This window comes from Hyla sarda, chromosome 2 (assembly GCF_029499605.1).
Source record: "Hyla sarda isolate aHylSar1 chromosome 2, aHylSar1.hap1, whole genome shotgun sequence".
Classification (NCBI taxonomy): Eukaryota; Metazoa; Chordata; class Amphibia; order Anura; family Hylidae; genus Hyla; species Hyla sarda.
In genome coordinates, this window is record NC_079190.1 from 24,082,695 (window position 1) to 24,103,551 (window position 20,857).

The 20,857-nt window shown below is 46.7% G+C and overlaps 1 protein-coding gene across 1 annotated transcript in view; it reads left to right on the plus strand.

Moving 5' to 3' along the window:
• TMEM135 (transmembrane protein 135) overlaps positions 1 to 20,857 on the plus strand; it is a 455,209-nt gene that overhangs the window by 516 nt on the left and 433,836 nt on the right. The window lies entirely within an intron of this gene.

A 20,857-nucleotide genomic window follows, 5' to 3' on the forward strand; every position in this document is an offset into this window, starting at 1 on the left:
GCGGTCACTGACCCACTCAGGGCCTTATGTATAACATTTACTACCTGCGCTAATACTGACCAATCAGCCACCGGCTCTTAGGCACCCGCTGCCAATCAGAACGCTGCTTTCAGTTTTATGCCTGCTGCAGGGAGAAATGAAAGTTGAATTCTGATTGGTTGCTAAGGGCAACCACTGTAGTTATGTCCGGGGCTGCAAGTTAATGACTGCTTAACAACAGCGCCAGAGCTGTTTCTCACTTTATGTTTGGGTGTTGCAATTCCAATAAAACTGAGCTGCAATGCTACAGACACAGTGAGGACACAAGTGGCGCCATAACATAGTCGCTACAAAACCCGGCGCCTGTAGCAGTGTTTCCATACCAGTGTGCCTCCAGCTGTTGCAAAACTACAACTGCAATACTACACACACACATAAACAGCATCATAAATGCATTAAATGCTGACATGCAGACCGGCGTGCCACCAGCTGTTGGAAAACTACAACTTACAGCATGCTGGGGGCACACAGGTTGGGAAACACTGGTCCGTAGGGGGAGTTATTTTTGGAAAAATACCTTCATAGCCAAGGTATAAAGTTGTCATGGCAACCAATGAAGGAAATGGCTGGAATTTCGACGGTTGCTATGGGTAACTGCGGCAGCACTAGTGTTAATGTTATGGTGCCATTTAAAGGAGAACTGCAGCGCATCCTTTTTAACTTCCCCTGTGCCCAGGCTGCGAAAAAAAACTTTAACTCTCCTTCCTACGTTCCACCGTTGCGCCAATATCGGCATTCCGGTCCTCCGGTGCTGCTCGGCTTCATACTTCTTAGGCTCGGAACGTCACACTGCAGTCAGCCACAGCGATTAGGGTTCGATCGATTATCGGTTTGGCCGATATACACGATTTTGGACATTATCGGTATCGGCAATTACCTTGCTGATAAACCCCCGGCCCCCTCACCGCCCCCACCACCCCACCGCATCGCACCAACCCCCCCACCGCACCGCACGCCCCACACACTGCCCCGGCCAGAGACCGCCGCCGCTGCCCCTGACCCATTGCCTCCCCCTATCCTCGGTTTTATAATTACCTGTTCCTGGGGCCCGGGGTCCGCGCTACTTCTGGCTCCTGCGTCCTGTGTTATGATGTGCGCTGCGCAATGACGAGTGACGTCCTCAATGCGACATCACCGTCAGTGTGCACAGTGCCAGCTCAGGAAGACGCCGCAGGAGCCAGAAGTAGCGCGGACCCTGGGCCCCAGGAACAGGTAATTATAAAACCGGGAATGGGAGAAGCAATGGGGCAGTGGCGGCAGCGGTCTCTGGCCGGGGCGGTGCGGTGGGGGGAGCGGTGGTGGTCTCTGGCACCACAAAAGCCGCTGCAGTTCATTGACTTAAAGGGATCGCCCGCTTTAAATCAATGATCTGCAGTGGTGTCGCGGGGAGGAGATAAATAGCAGATAACTTATACCGGAATATCGGTATAAGTTATCGGATATTGGCCCTAACCTCCACAGAGTATCGGCCCTAAAAAATCGATCCCTAGCAGCGATGTCCCACCTCGACGGGTGTTAGCACTAGTGTTAGTCATGTAAGGAGCCCAGTCAGCAGGGAGAAGGTGAGGCCCGAGCTCCTTACATGACAGTGCGCTCAGCCTATCACCAGTCAAGGCGGGACATCGCTGTGGCTGGTGATACGCTGACTGCAGCGTGACGTTCAGAGCCTAAGAAGCATGAAGACGAGCAGCATCGGAGGAACGGGACGCCGATATCGGCTCAACGGGGGAATGTAAGAAGGCAAGTTAAAGTTTGTTTTTATAGTTTTTGCAGCCTGGGCACGGGAAGTTAAAAACGTTGCACCGCAGTTCTCCTTTAAAGGGGTATTCTGGCCCTAATACAACTTATCCCCTATCCAAACGATAGGGGATAAGATGTATGATAGCTGGGGTCCCTCACTTTTGTGAGCTCTCCGCATCGCTGGGGGCTCCGGGTGTGTAGCGTGACGTCATGACTCCCCCCATGTGACACAATGCTCCACCCCCTCAATGCAAGTCTATGGGAAGGGGTGTAACTCCTAGCATGCCCAGACAGCCAAAAGCCCCATAAAAATTTAATGGAAGGAATGGCCGTGCATGCGCAGTGCACTCCATTCATCCCAGGATTAATTATATTTTCGTTCTCTGGATCGGTGTTGGTCCCTGTGGTCGGACTGCCTTGCAAGGACAAGCACGGGCCACAATGATTTCAGGGGCTCAAATGTAGTCGGCTAACTAATACGTTTGGGCCAATCTACGTGTTTTGTCGCAGACTCAAAAGAACGTACTGTATATGCACTTAAAATGACCAAAAAACAGTATTTAGCTGACTGGGGCCCATGCCAGTTTATGATATGTTGGCATACAATTTTTGACATTTTCCCGACTGTGCCACAGGTGACACAGTCATATAAAGTGCCACAGGTGACAGTCGTAAAGAGGACTATCTGTTTAATGTACAGAAATGTAATTGTTCGCCTATGTGAATGTGGCTTGATACATTGATCCCTGGTCAGTTCCAGTTATCTGTGTTTCTAGGTAATGGGTCACTGTCCATAGTTCACAGATAGTGAGAGGCAAAAGTGACTATTACCTAAAGTTCATTTACTAGAAAGATGATTCTGGACTGAAGCCCAATACACAAGGGCGTATGTACCATAGTGACAGACCTTGCGGCTGCTATGGGGCCCTTGGAAAGAGGGGTCCCTGTCCTGGTTGGTCTCTTCCTTTTTCTATTGTGCAGCGCTAATCTCCCCAGGGAACTGCATTGTTAGCAAAATAATGGAGGGGGGTATGGACCAATGGGTCATGGGAAGCAAAGGAAAATACACCAGATCTTTCTGTCCTGGGTGGCAAAATCAGATGCCATAATAGGAGGCCATTTTCGATATTTGCCTTTCTTCTATGTGCACTACTACCAATACTCTTAGATAGGGCTGGGCGGTATACCGATTCATACCGAATACTAACATTTTTGTGCTGCACGATATGAATTTTAACCCATACCGTAATACCGGTTTGGCCCCTCCCCCTTGGGAATGAATGAATCAGCCCAGCACTGCGCTGTCCCCACATTGGGGAACTAATCCTATGTGACCCACGTGCACTGTTCTGCCCCCCCCCCCCAATTATTAGCCCAGTGCTGTCCCCATCAGGGTACTACTCACATGTCACCCGCATGCGCTGCCCTCCTCGTCCTGTTTGTTGCGGCCTCACACTCTATACCTGTGGTCTCCAACCTGCGGACCTCCAGATGTTGCAAAACTACAACTTCCAGCATGCCCGGACAGCCGTTGGCTGTCCGGGCATGCTGGGAGTTGTAGTTTTGCAACATCTGGAGGTCCGCAGGTTGGAGACCACTGCTCTATACTGTGCCGTATCCCTATGCCCAGGCTGCAAAAAATAAACAAAATAAACTTTAACTCACCTCCCGTTGGTCCGGTACCGGCCTCACTTGTTTCCTGGGGACGGGAACGTCGGACAGCCATCAGCCTATCTAAAGCCGCAGCGATGTTCCGCCTCGGCCGGTGATAGGCTAAGCCCACTGTCATGTAAGAAGTCATGTGGGCTGAAAATTAGCATGGGGGGGGGGGGGGTGTCTAGGAAATACCGTAATATACCGTGGAACCGCCAAAAGTTTAAAAAATACCGTGATACCCACATTTGGTCATACCGCCCAGCCCTACTCTTAGAAAAGGTACACCCAGGATCTCTAAAACTGTGTTGAACGTTGACTGCAGCTAAGCAGTTTTGCGGGTAAACACCATTTTGCCGTGTAGGCAGAAATATGTTTGCCATAGGCATCTATTGTAAAATGGAATACTGCACTGTATACATTCTTTTGCAGGATGCCTTTGTATTGTAATGGTGGCCAGACAAAAAGGACAATGGGGGAGATCTATCAAAACCTGTTCAGAGGAAAAGTTGCCCATAGCAACCAATCAGATCGCTTCTTTCATTTTTTCACAGGCCTTTTCAGAAATGAAAGAAGCGATCTGATTGGTTGCTATGGGCAACTCGGCAACTTTTTCTCTGGACAGGTTTTGATTAATCTCCCCCAATAACTTTATGGTTGGTGGGGCCCAACTTCTGGGACTTATACCAATCTTTATGACCAAGTTAGTTGCATTTTTACTATGAGCCGTGTTGGCCCCAGATACTACAGTGGGGTTCAATGCTCTTCTTTTTATAGTGGGTGGTAGAAGCCTTGGCTCCTTGTTTCTAGGGATCCGTCAGACCACCACTAGTCACAACGTTTTGGTATATACAAGCAACAGGCAGTAACTTTCTAAATATACTCATGAATGCCAGTCTTATGTATGTAAGAACTAGGCAAAAGAAATGCAATTCTCTGTACCATTTGATTCTCAAGTCCACAGCTAAATTAAGAGGTTTATCCACATTACAGGGAACCGATCATCCCTTTCATGCTGCCTGAACAACAAGTCATTGGGGTGCTCCTGGGTGGCTTCTACCTTTCTCATTGGCCTTGATCGATAGATCTGGCCCTTATTCAAACAGAGAGACATCTATCAGTCAGGGTCGGTGGGGCAGGAAGAAGCCGTCAGGGACTGCGCCAATGTATGAAAGTGATGACTGCTTCCTATAATGTAAACAGATCCTGTTCATAATCAAGGTATGAGAGCAGACCAACTATCCAGATTATGCTTTTTCATCCAATAGTGATGAGCGGCAGGGGCCATTTGCGATGTTTCGAAAATATATGGACAAATATTCGTCCTATGTTCGTGAAATTTGCATATTCGCTATGTTCATGCTCTTTTTTTTTATTTTTTATTTTTTTTCTTAATGCGAAAATTCGTAATGAAACTCGCATAGTTCGCATGTGCAATCATATCTTTCACTTAAAAGAAGGGAGGGATCAGTGTCCTCTGACTGGAAGTACTGATATTTGCGAATATTCGTCATTACAAATATATATTTATATTGTAAATATTTGCGAAATGGCAAAGTGCCGATATTCACGGTAAAAATTTGCATTTTTAATATTCGCGCTCAACACTAGCCACCAACATGTCCTTCTAGTGCAACCACATATAGGAGAGGGGGCCAAGCAGTAAAGTATACTGGAGTTGTTAGCATAGCTGTTGCCATAACTCCATTAGACCTCAGTGGAGAGAACACGTGCCTGTCCACTTTTTGGCTTGATAAGATTTTAGATGACCAATGGGGGAACCACCCTTTTCTTAATCAATGAACAGCATTGTATACTCTGCACATATACATAATAACCAAAAGTTGAAGAAGACCCCTGGTAGGCCAAGAACTAGAATTAGCTTTCAGTTAACAATGTGAGCCCCAGTGGGGACAGGGACCGATTTGGGTGTTGACAAGCTCTGTACAGTGCTGCGGAATTTACTGGCCAGTGCAGTGAAAGCTACCTTGATCCCAATGGATCACCAATTCCCCCAAACCAGTTGTGGACCCCCTGGGCAGATATGGGGAAGTCTCCAGGCATGTGTCATGCCTGAACTCCAGCCCTGATGGAAAGGTAAACAGAGATTTTTTACTTAAAATGTACCCTCCTACCCTTTGTTCCTCCTACCTCCTACTAGGGATCGACCGATATCTGTTTTTTAGGGCCGATACCGATACCGATAATCGGTGCAGGTTAGGGCCGATAGCCGATAACTTATACCGATATTCCGGTATAAGTTATCGGCTATTTAACCCCCTGCGACACCGCTGCAGATCATTGATTTAAAGCGGGCGCTTTAAATCAATGATCTGCAGTGGCTTTTGCGGGGCCATAGACCGCCGCCGCCACCACCCGCTTCTCTCCCCTACCTGCCAGGGTGCTCCGGGCCATCCATCCATCGTTCATGTAGTGTCTGGGGGCGTTCCGGGTGGAGGGTGGTCCGGTCCGGGCTGTCCTTCTTCTCCGGCGGTCATCTTCTCCACTCCGGACAGGCTCCGGCCTAGTACGCTGCATAGACGCCGCTGCGCAGCGACGCCCGTGCGCAGCGACGCACCTGACGTCACGGCGTAGCGGCGTCTATGCAGCGTACTAGGCCGGAGCCTGCCCGGAGTGGAGAAGAAGAACAGCCCGGACCGGACCACCCTCCACCCGGAACGCCCCCGGACACTACATGAAGGAAGGATGGCCTGGACCACCCCCATTACGGGTAAGTTTAATTTTTTTATTGACTCGGAGGGTGGGGGAGGGGCCCGACCGATATAGCGGTATGAGAAAAAATCCATACCGGTATACCGCCTAGCATCACGGTGGGGGGTGCGGTGCGGCGAGTCGAGGGGGTGGCGGTCGCGGGGCGGGGGGCGGGGCTTTATCGGCTTATTGGCAAGATAATTGCCGATACCGACAATGCCCAAAATCGTGATTATCGCCCAATAGTATCGGCCATACCGATAATCGGTCGATCCCTACCTCCTACCCTATGGGAAATCATATGTTGGCTGATAAATCTCCCTGAGATAAGTAACCAAGAATTTTATGACAGTGGACATACACATGAAGTATGTAGGAAGAAGTCTCGGCACTCACGTATCTCTGCAAAATCTTTCGTGTTTATTCACACATCTTCAATATAGCGACACACAGGATGTGTTTCGGCCACAAGCAGTTATCAACCGTAGCATTACGGTTGATAACGGCTTGTGACCGAAACGTGTCCTGTGTGCCGCTATATTGAAGATGTGGGAATAAACACGAAATATTTTGCAGAGATACGTGAGTGCCGAGACTTCTTCCTACATACTTCATTTACTTCTGGTCTGCGAGCACCACTCTGTATTACACGAGTGCCGACTCCATCTATTCGACATGCACAGAAGACTGTCACCCAATGTTATGAGGATATTATTTTAGGTAACTAAACTCTCTGACCCTTCAAATACAGGATACATCAGATAGGCCGCCACTGGGACTAAAACATTTAGACAAATTTAAATCCAACATATATTGGGTGACATTTGGTCTGGCCCCATGTACACTAGTATTCCCACTAGGCTACGTACTACTAGGCTATGTACTCTGGGTGCTTTTTTACATTTTGCAATACTGCAGGTACTTCCTTTGTGATGCTCTTTACTTATCTAGTTATATAGTAAGCAAATTTAAGACTATTTTTGTTCCCTCACAGAATATTATGCAAAGATTTAGGCATCCAGTACATTTTTGTTCTTTTTTTTTGGAACCTGCCACCGGTATCAGCTGTTAATGGTGTTGCGTAACAATGCATAATCCGTGCCCGGCACTTACACTTATCAGCTGTATAATGAGACGTTTGTATAAACTTCTCTGACAACTTTTCATTTGCTGGAAAACTATAAACAGCTCGAAACAATCCATTTTAGGAAACCATTCAAGTAAAAGGGGTTTCCCAGGATTTATTAGGACTTAGTATAGGCCGCTAGCACTTGGTCTCTGGGGGTCTGAGCCCCAAGACCTCTTTGATGAGAAGCAAGCACTGTTCCTTGTACAGCAAAAAGAGGTGCCCTTGCTCCTCCAACAGTGGTCTGACTATTATGTAAGCATCTAAGTGAGCTTAGGACCTAGAAGTTGAAGTGGTTGTCATGTGTGACCTCACTGACGGTTGATATGTGCCTTGTCTTGGTCACTAGGGAAATCTTTACCTTCACAAATAATCTACAATGAAATCACTCCGGCAAAGGTGAAACCACTTTCTGGCGAAGATGAGTATAAAAACACCTGGGGCACTGGTTTCCCAGGGTGGTACCAATAGTTGTCTCACTGGTTGATGTTCTGTATGGATTGGCAGCATTTCGGAAAAACACCAAAGAGAGGATCCCTGGGTCTTCCTCTGCCTTCTCAGACCATGTACTAGACGTAACACATTGACTCAGTTTTGGCCAGAGTGGGCCTTTAATATGTTCAACCATCTAAATGTCTGGAGCAAGATGGTGTACATTCGTGGCCAAAAGTTTTGAGACTAACAAAAATTCTGCTTAAAGGACATCTGCAGCGTGATTAACACTTATCCCCTATCCACAGGATAGGGGATAAGAGTTTGATCGCGGGGGGGTCCGACCGCTGGGACCCCCTGTGATCTCCTGTACGGGGCCACGGCTGTCCCGTGCAGGGGGCGTGCCGGCCGCAGCATGACTTTGCAGCCGGCACACAACCTCCATACATCTCTATGGGAGAGGCGGGGAGGCAGCGTTCGTGCCTCCCCCCTCCCCCATAGAACTGTATGGGGACGGGGAGGAGACGCGGCATCACCGTCGACCTCTAGGTCGACAGTACGCGCCTTAGCGCTCACCATGATCGCTAATGGCGGTGCCCCGTTAGGGAGATCGTGGGGGGTCCCAGCGGTCGGACCCCCCGCAATCAAACACTTATCCCCTATCTTGTGGATAGGGGATAAGTGTCATACCGCTGCAGTTGTCCTTTAAGTGTTTATATATGTCTTTATATCATAGAGGTTTCTATGGCTTCTGTGTTGACATTGTGCCACTTGCTATCTTTGTACATCTGCGTTATACCTGCTTAATTGTTATATTGGTACTTTATATTGTTATATTGGTATTTTAATACCTGAAAATGTTTTAGGTTCTTTTAATGCCACAATAATGAGATTGTCCACTTTGGGCCTTTTTGTCTTTTTTTGTAATGGTTCCCACAGATTAATAACAGAGAACCACCAGCCGTCAGTTGTAATTTTCACTGTAATCTTTTTGCACATGCATAATTTTCATACAGTGCCCCTACAGGAGAACTGAAGCATTTACAGGGTGCATATTTGAAGTAGTGGGCAGCCCATATAATGAATGGACAAGTAGAGTCCTCCGTAAAGGATGATGGAAGAGCCATCTGACAATTGTGGCAGAAAGACACTGGTAAAAGTTCTAGGTAGTGAGAGTGGCTTGTAGTTTTTGGTAACTGATCATGAAAGTTCTTATTACTGGACTACAACTATCAATGTTCTTATTACTGGACTATAACTATCAATGTTCTTATTACTGGACTACAACTATCAATGTTCTTATTACTGGACTACAACTATTAACTTTCTTATGACTGTACGACAACAATCAATGTTCTTATTACTAGACCATGACTGTGAAAGTTCTTATGACTGAACCACGACATTTAACTTTCTTATTACTGGGCCACGACTATTACCTTTATTACTGGACCATGATTATGAAAGTTATATTTACTGAACCTCGACTATGAAAGTACCTATTGCTGGACCATGACTATAAACCTTCTCATTATTTGACAATGACTGTAAACGTTCTTATTCCTGGATCATGACTATGAAAGTTCTTAATATTGGACCACAATTATGGAGGTTGTTATTACTAGACCACCACTATAAACATTCTTATTATTGGACCATGACTGTGAAAGTTCCTATTATTGCACCACGACTAAGTTTTTATTAGTGAACCAAAACTATGAAAGTTCTTATTACTGGACCATAACTATGAAGGTTCTGATTACTGGATTATGACTATGAAAGGACCTATTACTAGACCACGACTATGAACATTCTCATTATTTTACCATGACTGTGAACGTTCTTATTACTGGATCATGACTATGAAAATTTTTAATATTGGATCATGACTGTGAATGTTCCTATTACTAGACTACGACTATGAAGGTTCTTATAACTGGACCAGACAATGAATGTTCGTATTACTGGACCACCATTTTGAAGGTTGTTATTACTAGACCACTACTGTAAACATTCTCATTAGTGGACACAGCTATGAAAGCTCTTATTACTGGATCATAACTATGAAAGCTCTTATTACTGGACCATAACTATGAAGGTTCTTATTACTGGAGCATAACTATGAAGGTTCTTATTACTGGACCATAACTATGAAGGTTCTTATTACTGGACCATAACTATGAAGGTTCTTATTACTGGAGCATAACTATGAAGGTTCTTATTACTGGACCATAACTATGAAGGTTCTTATTACTGGACCATGACTATGAAGGTTCTTATCACTGGACCATAACTATAAAGTTTCTTATTACTGGAGCATAACTAGAAAGTTTCTTATTACTGGAGCATAACTAGAAAGTTTCTTATTACTGGAGCATAACTATGAAGGTTCTTATTACTGGACCATAACTATAAAGGTTCTTATTACTGGACCATAACTATAAAGGTTCTTATTACTGGACCATAACTATAAAGGTTCTTATTACTGGACCATAATTATAAAGGTTCTTATTACTGGACCATAACTATGAAGGTTCTTATCACTGGACCATAATTATGAAGGTTCTTATTACTGGACCATAACTATGAAGGTACTTATCACTGGACCATAATTATGAAGGTTCTTATTACTGGATCATAACTATAAAGGTTCTTATTACTGGACCATAACTATAAAAGTTCTTATTACTGGACCATAACTAGGGTGGTTCTTATTACTGGACCATAACTATGAAGGTACTTATCACTGGACCATAATTATGAAGGTTCTTATTACTGGACCATAACTATGAAGGTACTTATCACTGGACCATAATTATGAAGGTTCTTATTACTGGACCATAACTATAAAGGTTCTTATTACTGGACCATAACTATAAAAGTTCTTATTACTGGACCATAACTAGGGTGGTTCTTATTACTGGACCATAACTATGAAGGTACTTATCACTGGACCATAACTATAAAGGTTCTTATTACTGGACCATAACTAGGGTGGTTCTTATTACTGGACCACAACTATGAAGGTCCTTATTACTGGACCACAACTATGAAGGTTCTTATCACTGGACCATAACTATGAAGGTTCTTATTACTGTACCATAATTATGAAGGTTCTTATTACTGGACCATAACTATAAAGGTTCTTATTACTGGACCATAACTATGATGGTTCTTATTACTGGACCATAACTATGAAGGTCCTTATTACTGGACCACAACTATGAAGGTTCTTATAACTGAACCATAACTATGAAGGTTCTTATTACTGGATCTACTGGATCATAATATGAAAGTACCTATGAAAGACTATGAACCTTTTCTGTATTTGACCATGACTGTGAAAGTTCCTCTTACGGGACCATGACTATGAAGGTTCTTATTAATGGACCACAACTATAAATGTTCACATTACTGGACCATAACTATGAAAGTTCTTAATATTGGCCCACCACGGTAAGCATTCTTATTCCTGGACCACTCCGAGAGTTGATTTAGCTCCTTGGTTTACCCAATAGTGTTTTGCTCATCCTTAGTATCCTTTTCTTAGTTGTGAGACTTGATTCATTTACTTGAGATACTGTCAAACTTTAGCTTGTTCCTTCAAGGGAGTATTGACAGCCCTCAAGCATTGGACTCAACTAACGTCTACATTCCTCTCCATTTTTCTTTTTTATAAGATTACAAATGATTTTGTGTTCATTTCGGCCAAATTTTCATCCTTGTGTAATCTGTAAATGCCCTTTTTAGGTTTGATTTGTATAGAGCTGCCAGATTTTCTTTTGGCTGAACAAACCATTAAATCTGTAATTCATTTTAGTTTTTTATTTTTATTTTCTTTACCCTTGTCGAAGAAATTGCAGATAATTCCTTATGCGTCATCATCACTACATACCTGAAAAACCGCAACATTTGCTAAGTCCAATGTTTCTCGTCCGGCCTGGTTATCCATACAGACAATGGATTGTAATATTAGTCACACAGATACTGTCCTATTGTAGCAACTGGCCTTATACTAAAAGAGTACTTTGGCGAAAAATAACTTATCCCCTATCCACAGCATAAGTAGACCCCCACCCTCCCCAATCAGCTACTTAACCCCTATCCTATGGATAGAGGATAAGTTATTTTTTGCGAAAGATCTTGCGAATGATATTTTATTAGGACATATATATGTCAGAGAGGGGGATTCTGATTGGGGGGGGGGAGGGGGCACCTATTAAGCAGGCAATGATCTGTAATGGGACATACAATGACAACTAGCATGTAAACTCCCAGGTATTATGCACCTATTAGGGATGTAAGAAAAAATCGATTCCCGCGATTATCGCAATTTTTCACTTGCCGATACTGAATCGATTCAAAATATTTTTGAATCGATTCTTTTAGTGATGTGGAATTTGTATCTCCTGATGCACAGAACAGCATGTCCCGGGCAACAGGAGATACAAGTTCCACATTTTGTCAGCCGGATCTGACGCGGCGGCGCTCTGGGTGTATGGAGCGGGCTCCGACTCGTGCCCGCTCCATACTCTGCAGCCCCCGGCTGTTCTCAGTAGCCGGGGGCCACCGCTAATAGCCAGCATGCGGCGATCGCCGCGGCTGGCTATTAACCCTTTAGATCGCCGCTGTCAAAGCTGACAGCGGCGTCTAAAGGGACATGTGAATGCTCTCCGTGGCTCTGTCATTGATAGATCCTGGCTGGACCAGGCTCTATCAATGGATCGCAGATAAATGGAGTTCAATAGAACTCTATTCATCTATCTGAGGAATCTAATGATTTCTAAAAGACTAATAAAGTGTACAAAAAAAATAAAATAAAAATAAAGTTTTAATAAAAGTGTAAAAGACATTGTTTTTTAGACAGAATCGGGATATATCGCGATGTATCGTCACCTAGACGGTATCGCGATATATCGGGATATATCGAATCGCCACACTGGTATCGCGATTCGAATCGAATCGCCAAATTCTTGGCGATTCACACCCCTAGCACCTATAGCTCCTAAATATTGCTTATTGCCCAGTATATTAACCCCTTAAGGGCAGGGTCAGAGCAGGGCACATCTGCAGTGTATTTCACGCTGCGGATACGCTGACTGCATTCACATACAGGCTGCACAGCTCTCTGTGTCCGCACATAGTGGCGGATTTCATGCAGTAGAAACACAGCCTTTTTTTTTTTTTTTTATATATTTTTTTGCCTTTAAAAAAATATATATATATTTCTCCTCGCCTTATAATCCATAACTCTGTCAATTTTCCATGCACAGATGTACAACGAAACTGTAGTGCACTTTACGGTTAAAATGTCACATAATCTTTATTCTGTGGATCCAATTTATATAGGTTTTGTTTTATTATACTACTTTAAAGAAAAAATGACAACTTTTTGTAAGAAAATAAGTATGTTTAAAACTGTCCTCTTCTGACCCCTATAACACTTTTATTTTCCGTATACAGCGATGTATGAGGGCTAATTTTTTTTCCACCGTGATCTGTATCTTTTATCCCTACATTTTTTTTTAGATTGGGTTTTTTCATCACTTTTTTTATAATTTTTTTCCTGATATATAAAGTGATCAAAAATCAGCAATTCTGGACATTGGTACTTTTTTTTTACGTCTATGCCATTTACCATGCAGTGTCATTAAAGGGGTACACCGTCCCTAGACATCTTATCCCCTATCCAAAGGATAGGGGATAAGATGTCTGATCGCGGGGGTCCACCTCTGGGACCCCCTCCCCGATCTCTGTTCAGTACCCGACATTCGTTTAGAACGCTCGGAGTGGGCGTTTAGAACCTTTAGAACGCTTGTGACATCACACCACGCCTCCTCAATGCAAGTCTATGGGAGGGGGCGTGGTGACTGCCACGCCCCCTCCCATAGACTTGCATTGAGGGGGCATGACGTGATGTCACGAGGGGCATGGCAGTAACGCCACGACCCCCCGCCGCCTGCTCCAGGCGCTCGGAACAAAATGTTCCGTACGCTGGGGCAGCGGAGTACCCCATTAACGTAATCTTTTAATAGTTCGGACATTTCCACTTGCTGCGATACCACATATGTTTATGTTCCTTTTTATTTACATTATTTTATTAGAAAAAATGGGAAAAATGGGCGGCGATTCAAACTTTTATTAGGAAAGGGGCTTATTCACATTTATTACATCATTTTTTACATTTATTTTAATGATGTATAATATAAAGAAATGACATTACATTGCATTCCTCATCACGACTGACCATTTACAGTCTGTCTTATAGAAGTACGTTTACTATACAGTGGTCCCTCAACATACGATGGTAATCCGTTCCAAATGAACGATTGTTTGTTGAAACCATCGCATGTTGAGGGATCCGTGCAATGTAAAGTATAGGACAGTGGTCTCCAACCTGCTGACCTCCAGATGTTGCAAAACTACAACTCCCAGCATGCCCGGACAGCCAACGGCTGTCCGGGCATGCTGGGAGTTGTAGTTTTGCAACATCTGGGGGTCCGCAGGTTGAAGACCACTGGTTTAAGAGGTTATTACTCACCTGTCCCCGCCGCTCACCGCTGCCCTGGATGTCGCCCTCCATCGCTGTCGTCGCGTCCCAGTGATGACGTGATGACGACGATGGAGAGCGCCGGCGAGGTAGGGGATCCCGAAGAGGACGGTCCGGAACGCCGGTACAGGTGAGTGACACCCTACCGGACCACACGGGGCACCTTAAACGGCTATCCAGTGGCAGCTGAAGCAGTCAGCGCTGCCGGATAGCCGTTTATGCGATGGCCCCGACATACAAAAGCATCGTATGTTGATCCTGCCTATGAGAGGCCATCATATGTTGAAATGATCGTATGTTGGGGCCATCGTAGGTCGGGGGGGGGGGGGGGGGGGGTCACTTCAGAGCGGAAATCTCTTAGTATTCTCTGCTGCCAGCTCAATGTCTGCACAGATCTTGCCCTGTAGATTTACATTTTCAAACAATTGACAACAAAAGTAAGTGAACCCTTGGAAATGACCTGCATTTTCGCTCTAAAATCTGCCATCGTATGTTGAGGGACCACTGTATAGTAAGCGTACTTCAGGACTATAAGACAGACTGTAAATGGTCAGTAGTAATGAGGAATACAATGTAATTGTCACGATCCCGGCTGGTAGGAGGTGGATCCTCTGTGTCAGAGAGGGATTGGAGAGGACCGTGCTAGTGGACCGGTTCTAAGTCACTACTGGTTTTCACCAGAGCCCGCCGCAAAGCGGGATGGTCTTGCTGCGGCGGTAGTGACCAGGTCGTATCCACTAGCAACGGCTCAACCTCTCTGACTGCTGAAGATAGGCGCGGTACAAGGGAGTAGACAGAAGCAAGGTCGGACGTAGCAGAAGGTCGGGGGCAGGCGGCAAGGTTCGTAGTCAGGGTGGATAGCAGAAGTTCTGGTACACAGGCTTTGGACACACAAAACGCTTTCACTGGCACAAGGCAACAAGATCCGGCAAGGGAGTGCATGGGAGGAGGTCAGATATAGTCAGGGAGCAGGTGGAAGCCAATTAAGCTAATTGGGCCAGGCACCAATCATTGGTGCACTGGCCCTTTAAGTCTCAGGGAGCTGGCGCGCGCGCGCCCTAGAGAGCGGAGCCGCGCGCGCCAGCACATGACAGCAGGGGACGGGAACGGGTAAGTGACCTGGGATGCGATTCGCGAGCGGGCGCGTCCCGCTGTGCGAATCGCATCCCCGACGGCCATGACAGTGCAGCGCTCCCGGTCAGCGGGACCGACCGGGGCGCTGCGGAGAGAGAGACGCCGTACGCGCTCCGGGGAGGAGCGGGGACCCGGAGCGCTAGGCGTAACAGTACCCCCCCCCTTAGGTCTCCCCTTCTCTTTGTCCGGTAACTGCCTCCCCTGGGATGAGGACACCGGGAAAGGATGGAGGGATTCCTCAACGGCAGGCAGTACAGCGGGAGTGGGAATGGGGAGGGAGGGCAGAGGGCGAGGCCTGGCACGGGGCAGAGTGACACCAGGACGAGGGCCATGAGGAGGCACCGAGGCTTGCCTGACTGGACTGGGAGGGGGGGAGAGGCACTTCTTAAGGCGGGCAGAGTCCATAACGACCTTAGGTAGACCGGATACAGGAGGAACCACAGGGTCACGGCAGGGAGTACTGGGAACCGGTTTAAGGCAGTCCTTGAAGCAAGAGGTACCCCAGCTCTTGATCTCCCCTGTGGACCAATCCAGGGTTGGGGAATGGTGTTGAAGCCAGGGTAGTCCAAGGAGAATTTCAGAAGTGCAATTGGAGAGGACCAAAAACTCAATTTTCTCATGATGAGGTCCGATGCACATTAGGAGGGGCTTCGTGCGGAAACGCACGGTGCAATCCAACCTGGCTCCGTTGACCGCGGAAATGTGGAGTGGCTTGACAAGACGGGTCACCGGGATGCAGAATTTATTCACCAAGGACTCCCGAATAAAATTCCCAGAGGCACCAGAGTCCAGGCAGGCCACGGCTGAGAGGGAAGAGCTGGCTGAAGAAGAAATCCGTACAGGCACCGTGAGACGTGGAGAAGCCGACTTAGCATCAAGAGACGCCACACCCACAAGAGCTGGGTGCGAGCGTGCGTTTCCCAGACGTGGAGGACGGATAGGGCAATCCACCAAAAAATGTTCGGTACTGGCACAGTACAGACAAAGATTCTCTTCCTTACGGCGATTCCTCTCTTCCAGGGTCAGGCGAGACCGATCAACTTGCATGGCCTCCTCGGCGGGAAGCCTAGGCGCAGATTGCAATGGAGACTGTGGGAGAGGTGTCCAGAGATCTAAGTCTTTTTCCTGGCGGAGCTCTTGATGCCTCTCAGAAAAACGCATGTCAATGCGAGTGGCTAGATGAATGAGTTCATGCAGGTTAGCAGGAGTATCTCGTGCGGCCAGAACATCTTTAATGTTGCTGGATAGGCCTTTTTTAAAGGTCGCGCAGAGGGCCTCATTATTCCAGGAAAGTTCAGAAGCAAGAGTACGGAATTGTATGGCGTACTCGCCAACGGAAGAATTACCCTGGACCAGGTTCAGCAGGGCAGTCTCAGCAGAAGAGGCTCGGGCAGGTTCCTCAAAGACACTTCGAATTTCCGAGAAGAAGGAGTGTACAGAGGCAGTGACGGGGTCATTGCGGTCCCAGAGCGGTGTGGCCCATGACAGGGCTTTTCCAGACAGAAGGCTGACTACGAAAGCCACCTTAGACCTTTCAGTAGGAAACTGATCCGACATCATCTCCAAGTGCAGGGAACATTGCGAAAGAAAGCCACGGCAAAACTTAGAGTCCCCATTAAATTTGTCCGGCAAGGACAGGCGGAGGCTAGGAGTGGCCACTCGCTGCGGAAGAGGTGCAGGAGCTGGCGGAGGAGATGGTTGCTGCTGCTGTAGCTGAGACTGAATCTGCTGTAGCTGCGACTGGAGTTGCTGTGTCATGGTGGTCAAGTACGACAGCTGGTGATCTTGTTGGGCAATCTGTCGGGCTTGCTGGGCGACCAGTGTGGGGAGGTCGGCGACAACAGGCAGAGGAACTTCAGCGGGATCCATGGCCGGATCTACTGTCACGATCCCGGCTGGTAGGAGGTGGATCCTCTGTGTCAGAGAGGGATTGGCGAGGACCGTGCTAGTGGACCGGTTCTAAGTCACTACTGGTTTTCACCAGAGCCCGCCGCAAAGCGGGATGGTCTTGCTGCGGCGGTAGTGACCAGGTCGTATCCACTAGCAACGGCTCAACCTCTCTGACTGCTGAAGATAGGCGCGGTACAAGGGAGTAGACAGAAGCAAGGTCGGACGTAGCAGAAGGTCGGGGGCAGGCGGCAAGGTTCGTAGTCAGGGTGGATAGCAGAAGTTCTGGTACACAGGCTTTGGACACACAAAACGCTTTCACTGGCACAAGGCAACAAGATCCGGCAAGGGAGTGCATGGGAGGAGGTCAGATATAGTCAGGGAGCAGGTGGAAGCCAATTAAGCTAATTGGGCCAGGCACCAATCATTGGTGCACTGGCCCTTTAAGTCTCAGGGAGCTGGCGCGCGCGCGCCCTAGAGAGCGGAGCCGCGCGCGCCAGCACATGACAGCAGGGGACGGGAACGGGTAAGTGACCTGGGATGCGATTCGCGAGCGGGCGCGTCCCGCTGTGCGAATCGCATCCCCGACGGCCATGACAGTGCAGCGCTCCCGGTCAGCGGGACCGACCGGGGCGCTGCGGAGAGAGAGACGCCGTACGCGCTCCGGGGAGGAGCGGGGACCCGGAGCGCTAGGCGTAACAGTAATGTAATTACACTCTTGGGCACACCGTGCACATGGAGAATATTTTCGGTACACGTGAAAAAAAAAAAATCTATATTCTGGATGGCTTTTTAAAAAATTTTTTTTTACATGTAATCTGTCAAATTCCCTTGTTGTAATAATGACTTCCTTCACGTCTGTTGTTTGTCTTCAGTGAATCTTTATCTCAGACAGCCGGTTAACTAATAGAGGTAGCAATTATGTTACCAGATTATAGGATACAGTGTTACAGTATTCATTATATGTGAATCACTGGGAGTGGAGGTTATTTCTCTATACTGTACATGACTTATTGTCCCTTTTAACCTGGCATTTCCCAACCAGGGTGCCTCCTGCTGTTGCAAACCTACAACCCCCAGCATTACCAAGGCTTTATACTTTTCACCAGTTCTCTCCTTATCATTTCAGACAGGATAACAGTGAATGTGACAGCTCTATGTAGATAAGATAGGGTCGGGCCATTCACAATAGGTGATGTTCACAGCTTCCTTTTCCCCCCCTTGCTGCATACTGACCTCAGGTCACAGAGCATGCCTAGAAAAACTCTCCTATAGAAGTATAGAGGGTCTGGGAGTGGAGGTTATTTCTCTATACTGTACATGACTTATTGTCCCTTTTAACCTGGCATTTCCCAACCAGGGTGCCTCCAGCTGTTGCAAAACTACAACCCCCAGCATACCAGGGCTTTATACTTTTCACCAGTTCTCTCCTTATCATCGCAGACAGGATAACAGTGAATGTGACAACTCTATGTAGATAAGATAGGGTCGGGCCATTCACAATAGGTGATGTTCACAGCTTCCTTTTCCCCCCCTTGCTGCATACTGACCTCAGATCACAGAGCATGCCTAGAAAAACTCTCCTATAGAAGTATATAGGGTCTCCTTCAGTCAATTGTTGCCTATGTCCATGGGGCTTGCTGTAACCCATTTCCAAATGCTCTTAAAAACAGATGGGGGCAAGATGGCTGCCCCTATATTAAGGTACTAAAAATGTAATAAAAATAAATTAGAAACAGAAAATAGTTTACATTGAAATCTGCAGCAGCAAATCCTGTGCATCAAATCTACGTACGTGTGAACGTACCCAAAAAGAGAAATTCCTTCTCTGGCACCCTCACCTATCTTGAGACGAAGGCTAGGTTCACACAGAAAATTTCCGCCCGGAGATTCCGAGTGTGGCCAGCGCTGACTGAATCAGTTGGCGCTAGGACCGCGCGGACACTGCAGTCTCCAATAGACTGCAATGTGTTCCGCAATTATCTCCACCGTAAGAATGAGCAACACCATCATTCTTCAGGTGGAAATTTTCAAGCGGATTTTCCGTTCACAAATTCCGCTTCACAAATTCCGAAGTGTGAATTTATGAACGGAAAACCATTCACTATACAGTACATTTTAGTAAGCGGAAATTCCGTAGTGTGGACCTAGACTAAGGGGCGGTCCTGTCCAGCCTGTGGCAGCTGAAGGCAGTTGGGAAGCGGAAAACAGCCAAATACGCAGTTTACATAACTCCTATAGCGGTTGCTTAAACAGCGTAACATCATTTGCTTTTTCTCCTGGAAGCCAGGGGGTTACGTTTGTCCACTGCCAAAAAATACATTATGATCCAGCCTCATGTGCCACATAATGCAGTGGTGAACATATACCGTGTAACTTGCATTCTTAACTGATGGTTGACTTACCTTAATGACACCGGGCGTACATGTATGCCATGGTCGCGATCTGTGTGTATAAAGTATAACAGCTTGCCACTAATGTCAGACAATAGCGATCACAATGATGTCTGGCATTAACCCTTTAGATGCCACAATCACAGTCTATTACGACATCTAAAATGTAAAAAATGCCAGTGCCTGAGGTTTGGGTGCTCTCATCGCCCTCCCTTCCCCCACAGCATGATCATGTGTGTGTGTGTGGGGGGGGGGGGGTAATGATAGATGGGTTAAATTGGTGGCTTGAGGGCTTCCCCTTTCCTCTGTGCCCCGGATCTTCAGCTGCCTATGTGATGCAGCCTGCCTTAGGGTATGTTCACACGGGCGGATCCACAGGCGATTTTCCTACCATTGACGTTAAAGGGGTACTCCGCTGCTCAGCCTTTGGAACAAACTGTTCCGAATGCTGGAGCAAGCACCGGGAGCTCGTTACATCATAGCTCCTCCTCCTCATGACATCACACCCGCCCCTCAATGCAGGTCTATGGGAGGGGGCGTGGCAGGTGTCACGCCCCCTCCCATAGACTTGCATTGAGAGGGTGGGGCGTGGCATCATGAGGGGGCGGGGTTATGACATCACAAGCTCCCGGCTCCAGTGTTCGGAACAGGTGGTTCCAAATGCTGAGCAGCGGAGTACCCCTTTAATGGGTCCAAAGGAAAATCTGCAAATCTGAATCTATTGCGGATTTTCTGCTGACCCATTGAAGTCATTGGTAGCAAAATCTGCTGCGGATTTTCCGCAGCATGTATGCTGCAAAAAATCTGCAAGTAATCCCCTCAAGTGAACATACCCTTATGGTTCGCTCACACGTGCATATTTTTGCCTTCAATGGGTAGCAAAATCTGCTACAACTAATCTGCAGCAGATCTGCCGCAAAAATTTGCACATGTGAATGCACCCTTAGACTGTATAAGCAGAGCGCCAATAACACTGATCAATGCTGTGCTATGTCATAGCATTGTGCAGTGTTTGCAATGGAAAGATTGTTGTATTAGTTCTGTATGGGGACTAAAAAATATTGTAATGAAAATAATAGTTCTTTCCCCCTACCAATCCTTGCCTCCTTGCAATTTTTTGTGAAGACAAGGAAACCCCAATTGTTTAAAATGTTGTGGTACTGGTGCGGTTATTTGTCTTGGACAACCCTC